Raw genomic sequence first — 15,251 nt, forward strand, 5'->3', positions numbered from 1 at the left:
GGAGAAAGAGTACAATTTCTATTTTTTTTTTTTAATTGTATGAAACATTTTGTACTGTATGGATTGAATGCTGCCCAACCTCTTTATTTGGCTTTGCAGGATTCAACTTTTTCCAACAGGAGGAAATGGCCAACATATGGGAGTTGGTACTGAGATCTGATGGAGCCTTTGCCAGAGTCACTGTGGCATGGTGTTGCTGCTTCCAGTGGGAACATCTAGGAAAGGCTTAGATTTGCCACTGAGAACGAGTAACAGGAGCCACCTCCACTACATGGAGATAACACCTCAGGAGAGAACCACTGCCACCAGAGGAAGACAGTTGAAGATGCCACTGCTATTGGAGGGAGCCACCAGAGTAGTGAGAATAGGGATAGGAATTATGTCGGGGAAGCAGACTTACACAATGATTCTGAGGGGAGGGGCAGAAAGAGGATGAAGTTCAGACTGGGGACAAAGGAGGCTGCTCTGGAGCCATGAATGGCATAGGAGATGGGGGGAGAAAGATTGAGCTGGGAACCAAATGGAACTACAGCCAGGAAAAGGTTGCTGAAGCAGGCAGAGGGAGGGAGGAGGCTGAGCCCTGTAAGATGCCTCAGGCAGCAGCCAGGCAGCCTAGAGGAGAAATGGAGTAAGGGAAGGGGTTGAGGAGAACTAATTTTGACTGTTGGCAAGAAAATGATCTTATTTGTCTGGGTGTAAGGCGATGTGACTGAATTTGTTGGAAACAAGATCAGTGAGTGAAAGGGAAGGGGAATTAATTTTGTGTGGGTGGGAAACTGAGGACAAAGATCATGGGAGAAGGGCGGGGGAAGAAGAAGACAGTGTGACTGAAAATCAGAGTCTGACTGGAAGGTCTGGTTGTCTTTGAGAAAGCCTTCCTCATAAGAGGTGACTGCCCTCTGAAGAGGTTTGAGAACCACTGCTGTATTTTAATCACCCTGAACTTCATAAAGAGAGGACTTGAGACTGAAAAGGAGAATTCAGATAGCAGGCAGAGGCTAGCTTTGTTTCTAAAAGCCAAATCTGGTTTTGTGGGTGCTGACAATACTAATGGCCAAATTCTGTCAGCTGAAATGTATTTGATCGTAACTTTAAACTGCACTTGCAGTCCTTGTGGAGCGTAGAGAGGCCAGGATGGGATTCTGCAGGACCTGGGATCTTTGGATTAAGCTGCAGTAAAGCATTCCTTCTAATTAAGTGTAATTCAGTACAAATAATCTGCCCAGAAACCACTTATTTACCATGCGATCTCAGGTTCTTCTGGAGAACAGTTTTACAGTGAACATGGCGCCTGCCTCTATCATATAAATCATCACACATTAATAAACCCAGTCTGCAAGTACAAAGGACTTCCCCCACACTTGTTCTAATCAAAACAGAGCTGCTGCCATAAAGACAATACATGCATGAATTCCAGCCTATGAGACAACCCCCACACAAAATTCTGTGCACAGCCCATTTGTCAGCATCACAGATAGTTCTCCATTCATAACTATTCTTGCTTTCCATTAGTCAGAGGGTTGCTAGTCACATGTTCAAGCCAACTGCTCTCTAGATCTTGTGACCAGACATCCTGGTTTCCCAGGTTTGCTCCATTTAGAAGTACAGTCCTAGTGCCTATGTTGTACTAATGGAAGTTTTTTCCCCCCAAGTTCACTAAGACCCCCATGAGGTTTGGTCCCAAGCACTTACCTACCTGCCCTTTTCTGCCACACTCTTGTTGCTGTGCTCTCCTGCATCTAGGAGAGAGAAGGGCATGGAAGAAAGGACAGAGGAGGGAAATGGGGATGAACAAATAATAAATAAAAAGGGAACATTAAAAAAGGACAAAAGGAAAGAGGAACCTTAGCCCTGGCCCTGTGTTGAGATCTGTGCTGCCCACTATCTCAGTGTGTCTCAGTGACTTCAGCAGAGCTTTGCTTGGGCTAGGGCTCTATCTGTGCTCACTGCATTGCAGGATCAGGTCCTGTTTTGTAGAATGTGGTGGTGTTTGAAAAGACAGCCAGAAATAAGCTATTTTCTGACAAAGATATTTTATCTTCATTACAATTTTAAAAGTTCTGTTTTTTTTAAAGTTGGGTTTCCCATTAGAATTTAGAATCCCAAAGCCTTCAAAATTCCACTTGTATTAAGGGAAGTGAATAACATTGAGCTATAAAGACATTCCCTTCCTGCAGGAAAGGTGGAACATTAAGGCTTCATGGTTGTAGATGGCAGAGAGCTTGTAAAAAATGTCACATATTAACCTGCAAAACGTCTTGAATTCTTGAGACGCAAACTAAAGCCCATCCTCTTGCTAAGCCCCCAGTCAAAAAAGTGATGTGTAAAGCTTTGTCTGTGTTAGCTGACCTTGAATGGATGTGAAGTCAGGATGTCTGGAAGTTGTGTACCACCAACAAAACTCTTTCATCTAAGTAAGACCTACCAAAATAAAGGCAAGTACTGACCATGTCCATTGATTTGGGATCTACTGTTCAAGACAAGTCTTTGGTTGTGCAAACTGACAGTGTTTATAGCTATTCTCAACTAGTTAAATTGGCATAGATCTATTGACTTCAAGGGAGCTTACGCTTATTTGCCCCAGCTGAAGACTCGATGTCTGAATGCCCAGCTAAAGCTAAAGTTGGACAAATATAATAAAACAGTCACAATATTTGTTGAAATAAAAAATTGAATGAGCTTTGCCTATGTTCAGGCACTATGTGTGTTCACTATCCATGAATATTTATGTGCATGGGTTTAGTAGCAAGAATGTTTGTTGAAATAATGAATATGAAGGCATAATCTTAGACAGAAAATATTAATTGAAAAACATGAGTATTTGCACCATAACTAGAATCCAAAATGATGTTCATTCACTTAGGGAACACAAAAAGCAATAAAGGCAGCAGGAACAGAAACTCTGTGTTCACTCTCCACCTGGTTTGGTCTGTGTGTGCATGCGTGCGCTTGTGTTATGAGGCACAGATGGGAGGAAAATGGAAGGAGTCAGGAAATGCAATTTGCTGTGGGAGTCTGCTCCTCCAAGCCAGTGTGGGAATTAATACTGACCTTGTCAAACTTAATTCTTATGGACTGCCCCTCCACACACAAAGCCTCTGAGGTGGGTGAGTTATGGATAGCTGCTGCTAGGGAGACTGGGACATCATCACTCCATATGGAGCTATACTGCCATAGGAGGATGGGGAAGTAGCACCGAAATACTGAGCCTCTGGCTTAAATATCCGGGCTCTCAAAGGATGTTGAAACATGACAGATGAAGAGGTTTGCAATCCATTTGGAGGGGAAGGAAAACCCCAACTCCCAAGGCAGGGGAAAATGAGTGCAAAGAAACACCATGAGTTTGCAATTCAATTTCCTGCTCAGGCAGCTGCTGAGCTCAAAATGACAGCTTGACCTCAGAATATTTGTCACGTAAGGTCCACTCATATGTGACTGGGCTAGTACAATGTCAATACATGGCTTAAATTATTAATTTTTATTTGTTTGCAGTAGTACCCAAATGCACTAGGCACTTCGCAGACATTCAAGAAGGGAACACCCTGGCCCCAGGAGCTTACAATCTAAGGACAGACAGAGACATGTCAGGGAAAGGAAACTAAAAAACAGAGTGAGTGAGTGAGTGAGTGAAAAAAACCAAGAGTTATTGTGGTGAGATGGAAAGGCCGCAGAGGGAAGAGTCTGAGCACTCGCTGCTCCTAAACGATATTCTTTCTTCAAGTGATGATAGACTGACAGATCTGTATTACGCTCAATATTCCAATCTTCTGCCAGACTGACTCTTCTTCACTCACAGGGGCTTTCCAAGCCTAAAATAAACAGTGATGAAAAGGCAAATTACTGCACCTTCCTTGTCACACACACTTAAAAAAATAAGCTCAAAAAGCTACCTTTTGTACAGATATTGTTTTCTGCTCGACATTTCACAGTATAATAAGGATTATAGTTAGTTCTGGGGAGTATACAATATATGCTGCTATAAATGAGAAATCCCATCGTTTCTGGAAATTCTGTGGTTTTCTGCAAAAAGGGGAATTTAAATTATAGGCATATTATTGTATGTGAACTCCAGTAAGCTCACTTATAAACATAAAAGTTACAACTAACAGTTTCCATTACTTCCTCTCAAAATTCTACCAGAACCAAGCCAGTCAAAATTTGGATTCGGGGAGGGGTGACAAACAAAACACTTCTGAAATGTATTAGAGCACACAAAGAAAGTAAGAATCTAACTACAGGATGATCAGTCAGGATTTAAATCTACGTTTCGTGAGAGCTCTAGATGACTCAAACCTACTGAGCCTTTCTCTACCTTTCTCAATAGCTTTGCTTGAACATACAAATAGCTTTTCTGCGGCTCTTGTGCTGAACTAGATTGGATAAAGGTTACTCACTGTTTTACACTTTAGATTGTGATTGACAGCTTGGCAGGCTTTCAACATCAGCCTAGAAGCATTCAGCAATTACAAGCTGTACTGTATAATGGGGAACGTGCTGTGTGTACATAGAGTGCTCTGGCTGCATATCGTCCCCTGGCCAAGAGCTAATGAGATTTTTTTCCCTTGTGGTTTTCACCAAGAGTAGAGACATCCTCGGCACTGCTTCCCATCGACCTCGCTCCTGAAACAAAATATTACATAACTGTAAACTGCAGCTCAGCAAACAGTCATGAAGGGCCCCTTCTCCCTCTGACACTAACTGCACACAAGTGCAATGGGTAATTTGATCATGAGAGATTCCAGGAAAGGTGTGCACATTCTCACATTGCTTGCAATGTTTTTTGCTGTTTTAATGTAAATGACATTGCTTCTGCTGATGCACAGGGTTGGTGGGTGGGCTTTTGTTTTTGTTTTGCTTTCCAAAAAGAGGACAGTGCTGGCAACTGCTGCTCCTTAGCCTGATCAAAAGCTAGTGAAAATGATGAAAGTGAGAGATAGAAAGGAATAGCTCAGCTCCTTTAGCAGGCTCAAGCACAAGTTGGGTTTTTGATCTTCTTCGCTTTAATTTGTCTCTATGTCACTGCAGACAAAACAGGATAAAGGCCCTGATGCTGCAAGTTATTTAAACACACACCTACTTTTAGCATAGCTCCATTGACTTCAACTTGCAATCGTCCTTGGGATTACTCACATGCTTAGCACATGCTCAAGTACCTTGCTGAATCAGGGCCAAAGTGTGTAAAGCTAATGTCAAGTCTAGCATTAGAATGTATTAAACTCCATTATTCTTAAAAGCGTTACCTTGAGAGTGAAGTCTGAAGCAGATCTAAAGGGAGCAGAACACAGACCCTCAGAGGATTTTTCAGATATCCTAAAAGGCTAATAGTAAGGTAGATGCATTAGGGGACCTCTTTTTACCTGCTTTGAGGCTACAGCAAGGACATCATTCAGCACTGAATGGTTCATTCAGGGACCAGGTTCACTCTATTGTGCAGGCAGAACAGGTAGACAACTAGAGCTGCAAAATGCTAGGGAAGCAACAGGTTACTAATGATTATTGATTGGAGTGACTGCATTGCTAGCATTTCCCACTGAAACCATTTACAACTGGCACCCTAAAAATTCTGAGCCCTCTAAGGGCAGATTTCCATGTGCTCAGCACTCACTATTGAGATCTTGAATCCCATTTAGGCATTTAAATAAGAGTCCGACCTTCAAAAAAAAAATTTTTGTTCAAACTGCTGAGCTCTTTTGAAAAATCTTGCAATTAGCGATGTCCTTTCTGCTGCAGGAAAGGAGAACCAAAGATGACCTATTCCCAACTGTGCTGGTATTTTTAAAATTATTATTGTATTAGCTAGCCTTCTGATGTTACTCTGGACTTCTTATGAGAAGAGCCTGCAATTCCGGTCCTTGAAAAACACAGCCAGTGGTTAGTTGGAGGATCCCTGGTAATTGTTTTGTTTTCAGGACACAAAGTTGCTTGAGAAGCTGAGGCTGTATCCTGTATGAATGGATCTTAAATCAAGGACTGGGCTGAACAGTAGGACAATACACTACTACATGAAATGAAAAGGTGGACAATGTAGGTTGGAGTCATAAGATATAGGTACAGAGGATTTTGATACACTGAATCAGGTCACAAATCCATTTTCTCTCATTCTGCCTCTGAAAGTGGCCAAATACCTGAAAATTCAGAGTAAGGCAAAAGTCCTCCATGCAAGGAAAACAACAAGCAGGCTCCAAGCTAAAAATGTAAGCAAGGAAAATGATTCCTTCTTGATCACTGGGGTAGTCAGTTTATTTATTGAAGTACTATATTGGATTCTCCTTACTTGTATCTTGTTGCTTGTTACATACTTCATTACTAGTCAAAATGATCAACTCCCTTTTAAAATTCAGCCACATTACAACACAGCTACAGCAGATATGTATTTCTGATCTGACATATTCTAAATTCTCTCTCCTTTGCTTCTAATTTTTTTCAACTATTTAAAATTTATTAATCTGGTTCCTTTGTAAACAGTAATTTTTAATTAATTAAACATGTTATTTGTATTACACTAGCAACTGGAGGCCACAACGAGACATCAGGACCCTATTATGTTACCTACTGTACAAAGAGCCCTAAAGAGAGTTTACAGTTGTGGTTAGCAACAAGGAAGCGTAGGTGGATGAAACAAGCAGGTGAGGGAAGGGGAAGGCTAAATTATCAATGTTACTCACAAATTGAGACCTCTTAGTCTATGACATACTAGGTTTGGTTTGTTAGTCTGTAGTCTAACTGAGCTCTAACAATGACTCATGCCCATTTAAGACAATGGTTAGCAACCAGCTTGTGTTCTAACTCCTACATTTGTCCCTGTTTTGCTTGTCAGTTTCTCATAAATTCTTAAACACAAAAAGGAGTTAGATAGAAGTTAATTGTCTCTGCCGATTTATCATGACCTGGCCCCTCCTCAGCTTGACACTTGTTTGTATGGCAATGTAAAGAAAAACATGGTACTTAGAACAATCCTCACCTGACCCCTATATCTAAACAACCATGTACTTTGGGAGAGTGTAGGTGTTGAAGTGTTGAGTTTATAATATATTATATATGTATATTAATACACACACACAAACCGTGGTCAAAATGTTCAGATTTGGGTTAGGCACCTAAATCCTTAGGGGTGTACACACACACACCAAAGTCTGTTGAGTGTCTGAAGCGCACACAGAACAAAGTTTGAGACCTTCACTGCTGGAACTTTGACTAGGTCAGGGCTCAGTTCTGGATACATGGAGGGGACTCCAGAGAGAGAGAGAGAGAGAGAGAGAGAGAGAGTGTGAGTGAGTGAGTGTGAGAGTGTGATCCTGAATACAGAAGGAAGAGTCAGGACTTAAAAGACAAGGGTTGAGATTTTCTTTCCTCTTCTCTGAAGAGGCCATCCAAAGAAATAAAACACAAGAAATATATATAAATGAAACATTAACATCCATCACAATATAAATACCAGAAAGTTAGGAAATGCACAAGTTAAGGGCAAGCTTAATAAATTCCTATTGCCCTCATGTTTCTAGTACTATGCAACTGAGACTGTTTAATGCAAAACCTTTATGTACAGTATAGCACAAAAATGTGGGCACTTTAACTTTTGGATTCCTTGCTAATTAGGAAAAAAAAAGGCAAACCCACCCCTGCTGGAATGGGAGGTGACAGCACACACTGCTGTCTTAGGACTCTAATAACTCTTGAGATGCCCCAGTCCACAAGGGTGGCCTGTGTCCCATAACAAGTGATGAGCCAAGTCTGAAGCACAAACATCAGTGTCAATTATTCTATCTTGTAAGGAAGAAGTAATGAGAGAATAACTCCTTGCTGCCTTCAACTGCCTCCCACCATCCCCACAGTTCTCCATCCATCATTGGAAGACTCTTCTTGATGAGATACCTTTTAGAATGGAATTTTCCACCTCTCTCCATCCCACCCACCCCTTGTACAACAGTTGTCTCATCTCACTACTAATCCTAATGTCGTTGGCTCCAGGCATGTGCTAATAAGAAATGAATAACTCTGAGGACAAGACAGCTCAAAAGACACATTTTAACCCTCCTGCCCCCCTCCCCCCCAAAAAAAACCCCACACACTTTCAGGAAAGAAGAGCACATGGGAAGGGGACTCTAAGCATGTGAAAGAGCAGAGAGGAAGGGTCCAGGAACTGCAGTAAAATCAGAGTGAAAGGTAGGGGACAGCTGGGCAGACATTGGATTATTTAAGGGGTCAATAGAGGAAATCTGTGGCAAGTGTTTAGTAGCATATGCACTTGCAGTGCAGACTGGCTGTGAGGAAGCAATGCAAGGTGGTCAGGAGAAATGAGAATGACCTGTGTAGATGAAGGAGACCGTGTTAGAATAGTTAGAAGTAAGGCTTATTACAAGAGTTGGGATCTCTATGCCACTGCCTCAGCTGTGTTACCAAGTCACTTCTGCTCTCTGTGTCTCAGTTTCCCCATATGTGTGAAATGGGGATAACACTTATCTGCCTCTGTAAAGCACTTTGAAATTCTTGGATGAAAAAGCACTAGATAAGTGCAAAGCATTATGGGTAAATCTAAAACACTGCTATGGAGGAATTTCTAGAGACAACACCCTTGACTGGTACAGGGGGCACAACTCCTCACAATACCCTCCATTTGACTTGCAAGTTCTTAACTTCTTTTTCAAGATAACCATTTGTTAGCTATATTACAGTAATGGCTACTAAAATCTCAATATTCCCTGCTCCAAGTACCTGCAGAAACTATGGTATCTTCCTACATTTAGAAGAGGATAAATAATAGTACCTTAATCAATGCGGAGAGTTACAACTGTAGAATTTTAACTGGTCCTGCTGTGAAAACCTGTAGCACTCAGAGTCAGCAAGTTCCACCATGAACATCTAGCACCCATTTTCATTCAATGAACTGGGTTTGCAGAAACAACTTTGCTTGGAGTAGAATTCTAAAGTGTCAGAAACATAACGGGATCATTAAAGCTTCAAAGGATTAAGAGGGAGAGATATTTAGTGTGGGGAACAGGGCTGAGGACAGATCAAATTCAGCAATGTAATGACTAGAAAACTAAAACTTCTCAAATATCTTGCGTACAATAATACATGTTCCTGAATCCTCAGATGGTTATATGTTTGCTATTTTAAGTAATATCAACAATTACACAGCAGAAGAAAGATTTATCATGCTACTTTTGTGTTCAGTGGTACCAGAATTATGTATTTACCCCAGAAGCAAGATAAAATTTCCCCTACAGAGATGCCTGAAAAGAGGTTTAACCATGACTCACTTTGGAGTCAGCTTGCTGTGATATTACCAGGTGAATAAATATTAAGGACAAAAACCTCTCTTCAGACAGGTGACGGAACACCTGGGAATACCTGGAGAATGAATAGGGATTCCAGTTCCGCTGTTCAAGTTCATTCCCTTTGTATAATGAGAGTATGGAAGCTAAGAAAGCCAGAACAGCATCTATAATAACTGCAACATGTCACATGCTACATTGTTTAAACACTAAGTACCAGAGAAATAAGATCCAAGTCTAAAAGTTTGGATCCAGATCTCAACTTTCCCAAAGTTTATGAGGCATTCAGACCCTAAGTTTTGGTTCTGGTACATCTTTGTTAAAATACAAGATTTGCTCTGCACCAACTCCTGTTGTTGACACAGACATAAAGGTGAGGAGGTGAAAATAGAGATATGAACCAAAAATGTGTAGCTGCTCACTTATTAGTTATTGGTATCATAGTACCACCTACAGGCCCCAGTTGAGACAAGGGAACCCTTGTGCTAGGCCCTGTATGTATACATGGTATGCATCTCTTTGCCCCAAAAGAGCTTACAAAGGGAGAGAAAGGAAGTACTATTATCCTCATTTTACAGATGGGAAACTGAGGCATTCTTTCATCAGAAAATGCCAGGTTGTCAAAATGATTCTCTGGTCCAGGACAGAATTTTTGGTCAAAACCAGAGAGCCACAGAAACACCCAACCCAAACAGCCAATAGCCTGGTTAGGAAACACACCTAGACTGTGGGAAACCCAAGTTCAAGTCCCTGCTCTGCCTGATTCAGAGCATGGACTTGAACTTAGGTCTCTGACAGCCCAAGCAAGTGCCCTAACTGGGATACAGAGTCAATCTCTCTTTTTTGTTTTGGAGCAGTTCCACTTTATATAAATTATTGAATATTAATTGAGCTAGAAAAGTGAGTATCCTAACCACCAGGCTACTGGATATTCTGGAGGGCATTTCTCTCTCGTTTTTTCATGAAAACTTTCCAAAGATCTCATTTTCATTCCACCACAGAACAAAAACAAATTCTGAAACCTCAAAATTTTTCTTGAAACAGAATTCTTGTTTTCCAGCCAGCCTCACTAGCCACAGAACTGGAGTCAAACCATATTGGCTAGAAGCATATTTAAATGTGATTGTTGCTAGCAGGGCTCTATCTGGGGCCATGTTATTTATTTATTAAGGAAAACCATAATAGCTAAACAATGCTATAGGCTAGCCTCCTATATAGTATGTAGTGTGTTTTTGAACATGGCTCCATGGTTCCAATTCTCAGACAAAAAATCCAGTGTACTCTGGTTAGGGATGCCATGAGAGAACTCTGCTAGTCCTCTCCTGTGTTTCAACAAGCTTAGAGCTAGCACAGTTCTGATCCCAATGTGGACAGGCCATGACAAACTACAGTTGCTCTTTAAGAGCATGATATACAGGATCCATGCAAACTTTAAAGACATTCAGGTCTGCTTCTCATCTTCCACTCATCACTTTCCTACAATGCAAACCACAAGGCTACTCTGAAGTCCTAAAAAAAAAGAGAGATTGGAAGGAAAACAGAACAAAAGGACAATGTTTTTTAAAAATGTACAAAGACAATTTCTGCCTTGTAGATGGTTATTGGCAAAGCTATGATCTGATTTTATTATAGGAGAACTAGAATGTAAAAGTTTCGTATTTATTTTTACAGCATTTGCTAATCTAAATTAATATTTGACACCACTGCCAGTATTTTAATCAATGCAAACTGTATCATATTTCATTACTGCTTAACTGTAGCAGGAACAATATACAGTTTTTCATATATGCACCATAAATATGACTGAAAGATATAGCAAGTATACATCTACAACTCCAAACTTCACCATTGGAGAGGGTTCAGAGAAAAGCAACGAGAATGATTAAAGGATTGGAAAACGCCTTAAAAGTGATATACTGAAGGAGCTCAATCTGTTTAGATGAACAAAGAGAAAGTTATGGGTTGACTTGATCACGGCTTATTGGTACCTACCCGGGGAACAAAAATTCGATAATAGAGGGCTCTTCAATCTAGCAAACAAAGGCACAGCAAGATTCAATGGCTGGACGTTGAAGATAGACTAATTCCATCTAGAAATAATGTTCACATTTTTAACAATGAGGGCAATTAACCTTTGGAACAGTTTACTAAGTATTAACGCAGGTTTCTCCCTGACCATAAATTTTTAAATCAAGATGGGAATTTTTCTAAAAGCTATGCTCTAGTTCAAGCACATCAGGTGGACTTGAGGCAGGAATTAATTTACGGAGTCAGATGGCCTGTGTTATACAAGAGGTTAGACTAGACAATTACTATAATCCCTGCTGGCCTTAAAATCTATTAATCTAACCCCTCCGCCACGCCATTTCTTCATCACAAGTTGGTTTTGGACTATATTTGTGTGAATGAAAATTCAGGTATTTTTTTCTAATTAACATCCTGTGATAGGGACTCAGTCAAGAGCGGTGGAATTAAGAGGTCTGGGGAGGAGATGATCTATGTTTCTGCCCCCACATCTAGAAACACCCCCTGCTCAGCTTTGCTTCCCCTCCAACTCCACCCCATGCCACCTAGCTCCAGTTACTGTCTTCCCATTGGCTGATTGGGAGCTGAGAGACCAACAGATTCTGGTCAGGTCTCAGTCCAGCAGTGGGAAGGGGCAAGGACCACCTTTGATAATTGGCAGGCAGTAATGGTGGCAATTATGGAGGGTGGAGGTGAGAGCGAGACCGGGAGGGGCAGGAGCAGCTACCACAGCACCCGGAGAGCAGGTAGGAGCTGGAGTGATTGCTCCCTCATTCAAGGTGCAGCTTTGCAGTCTCTCGGTTCAGTGGGTGGCACTCTTCACTAGTGCTGGTCCATTGCCAAAGGTTTGCTGTTAAAGCACTGGACTATTGGAAGTACTTTAACTTATAGTCATCTATAATCCAATGGCACTTATTGCAAGAGTAGGGATGTAAACCCTAGCGTCGACCAAATTCCAGCCCTGGTAATTACAAATCTTCTGCCTATCTAAATGGCTTCCAAAGCTTCATTTAGATACAGTATTATTCACATTCGGTCCTAAACTTTTGTATGGGGTTGTGCCAGGTTTCCTCTTAGAGGTGGCTGTATTTCAGCTGTGAAGTGAGGCTTCTGTATATGAGTTTGCATAATCTTTTGACATGAAACCTAAGATCAGCTCTTATAATCAATAATGATGATGATAATCCTTTAGTACTGATGATGACTAAATGTTTGTTCCTTGCTGTCTGAGCAAATCTAGCTAGAGATTATGGGCATGTGAATACATAACTGACCTCTGGATGAATAAGAAGAAGGTTGAGACAAATGGTAACTTTTTCAGTTCTGTGAACTTAAAAGAGTCTCGAAAAAGCTTGTACCCCGTTGTAACCATGAACGCTCAAGAAATGCAAATCTAAGTTTACAGATATTCCCCCTCTTGTTCCAGACTTCTGAAACCTAGATAATGGAAGATTTCTTACCGATAATCTGCTTTCTGCTACCAGCGTCTCCCACAATACTGAGACATCTGGGCTGCTCCTCTCCACACTGCAGCTCACAGAGGTGGTCCAAAGATGCAAAACTGTGTGCACTGGCCACGCATCCCTGTTCCTTCTTGCTGCCAGCTGAGTCATTCCCAAACTGTGTAAAACTCACAGAAGGATATCAGTAACTATGTACTATGTATAATAATTGGCATATAGCCTGCATCTTTATGATACAACACAAAGAAAATATTTGACCCTTTGGCATAATGCCATCCAGCATGGGTAGAATCGAGGAAGGCACTGCTAGCGGAAAGGAGATTATTGGTGAGAAATCTTCCTTTTTGCTTCCCAGCATCTCCACAACAGACACATCTGGGAAGCAGTGAACAGTGATCTGGAATATAAGGTTAGAAATCCAGTAATAAGATAAGGTTTCAGTGTAACAGCCGTGTTAGTCTGTATTCGCAAAAAGAGAAACAGGAGAGACTGCTCTGTGATTTCATTATTTTCATCACTTCTACATGTAGCTTTGGGCTCCCTGTCCCGCCTTGGTTGTTTATGTACATTACTGTAATTGTGTTGTCTGACTGAACTGGGATGTGATTTCCCTTCAGGGAGATCCAGAACTTTCGTAAAAGGGTGTACAAACTTTTTCGAGCATCTTTAAGTTCACAGTACTGAAAAAGTTACTAGCGTGACTGCTCTCTATTTTAAAAGATTTATGCTTCCTCTAGGTTCCAAGTTCCCTGGGTGGTGAGAAAACCCAGATGAGCACCCTAGCTCCCCAGCTCCTCACGGTCATATGAGAGTAAAGACAAGAGAATCTGGAAGGCATAGGGACAGGCCTTTGCAGATATTCTCATGCAGTGGTTCTCTACCAGGGCTATGCATACCCTGGGGGTATATCAACTTATCTAGATATTTGCCTAGTTTTACAACAGACTACATAAAAAGCACTAGCGAAGTCAGTACAAACTAAAATTTCATATAGACAAATGAGAAAGTAAGCAATTTTTCAGTAATAGCATGCTCTGACACTTTTGTATTTTTATGTCGGATATTGTAAGCAAGTAGTCTTTAAGTGAGGTGTTGTCATAAAAATAAAGGGAAGGGTAAACCCCTTTGAAATCCCTCCTGGCCAGGGGAAAGCTCCTCTCACCTGTAAAGGGTTAAGAAGCTAAAGGTAACCTCGCTGGCACCTGACCAAAATGACCAATGAGGAGACAAGATACTTTCAAAAGCTGGGAGGAGGGAGAGAAACAAAGGGTCTGGGTCTGTCTGTAGTCGTCTTGGCCGGGGACAGAACAGGAATGGAGTCTTAGAACTTTTAGTAAGTAATCTAGCTAGGTACGTGTTAGATTATGATTTCTTTAAATGGCTGAGAAAAGAATTGTGCTGAATAGAATAACTATTTCTGTCTGTGTATCTTTTTTGTAACTTAAGGTTTTGCCTAGAGGGGTTCTCTATGTTTTTGAATCTAATTACCCTGTAAGATATCTACCATCCTGATTTTACAGGGGGGATTTCTTTATTTCTATTTACTTCTATTTTTTATTAAAAGTCTTCTTGTAAAACACTGAATGCTTTTTCATTGTTTTCAGATCCAAGGGTTTGGGTCTGTGGTCACCTATGCAAATTGGTGAGGCTTTTTACCAAACCTTGTCCAGGAAGTGGGGTGCAAGGTTTTGGGAAGTATTTTGGGGGGAAGGACGCGTCCAAACAGCTCTTCCCCAGTAACCAGTATTAGTTTGGTGGTGGTAGCGGCCAGTCCAAGGATAACGGGGGTAATATTTTGTACCTTGGGGAAGTTTTGACCTAAGCTGGTAAAGATAAGCTTAGGAGGCTTTTCATGCAGGTCCCCACATCTGTACCCTAGAGTTCAGAGTGGGGGAGGAACCGTGACAGGTGTGGTACACAAGACAAATCAGACTCCTGAAAGGGGTACAGTAGTCCAGAAAGGTTGAGAACCACTGTTCCCATGGATGGTCTACAACTTTAGGGAGCTGAGTGCCTGGACTGGGACTTGTACTTGGTCTTTCATGTGTCCTGGGGAGTGATTCTAGGAGAAAGGATTGAAGGCACTTGTTGTGCGATTTTTCCCAATTGAGGATTCAGATACATGATATCAGAAGGCCCAAAAGCTGAAAACACTGTGCTATAGTACGACTTCCACAGATGACAAGATCCTGGATCTTGTAGAACCTTTCAAGTGGTGGAGAGATTTTTCTATGTCCACTCCTAGGTGAGAGATGATGGTTGAAGGAATCAGGGAGCTCTTTTTTACATTGAAGGCAAAACCATATGCTTTTAGGAGGTCCAGAGTCCAAGCTGTGGCTTTGTGCACCTTGGCTTGGGACGGGGCTCTTATCAGGATGTTGTCGAGACAGGGTATACACTGTGCCCTGAGCCTAGCTATAATCACTACCTTACTTTTGTAAAGACCCTGGGGACCAAACACAGTTCAAAAAGGCAGGTTTTGGTACTG

At 41.4% G+C, this 15,251-nt stretch overlaps 1 protein-coding gene across 17 annotated transcripts in view; it reads right to left on the minus strand.

Moving 5' to 3' along the window:
- Positions 1-15,251, minus strand: part of TBCK (TBC1 domain containing kinase) — a 280,573-nt gene that overhangs the window by 67,118 nt on the left and 198,204 nt on the right. For 11 of the 17 annotated variants that reach the window (XR_012158526.2, XR_012158524.2, XR_012158515.2 and 8 more), the window contains 4 exons: positions 8,765-8,921; positions 5,358-5,467; positions 4,395-4,620; positions 1,697-3,809 (listed from right to left, as the gene is read on the minus strand). The gene's annotated coding sequence lies outside the window, so the exon portion shown is untranslated. Of the gene's footprint in view, positions 1-1,692; positions 4,021-4,394; positions 4,621-5,357; positions 5,468-8,764; positions 8,922-15,251 lie in introns of all 17 variants that reach the window. The other 6 variants (XR_012158516.2, XR_012158511.2, XR_012158517.2 and 3 more) reach the window with 5 other exon arrangements.

This window comes from Lepidochelys kempii, chromosome 4, assembly GCF_965140285.1.
Source record: "Lepidochelys kempii isolate rLepKem1 chromosome 4, rLepKem1.hap1, whole genome shotgun sequence".
Taxonomy (NCBI): domain Eukaryota; kingdom Metazoa; phylum Chordata; order Testudines; family Cheloniidae; genus Lepidochelys; species Lepidochelys kempii.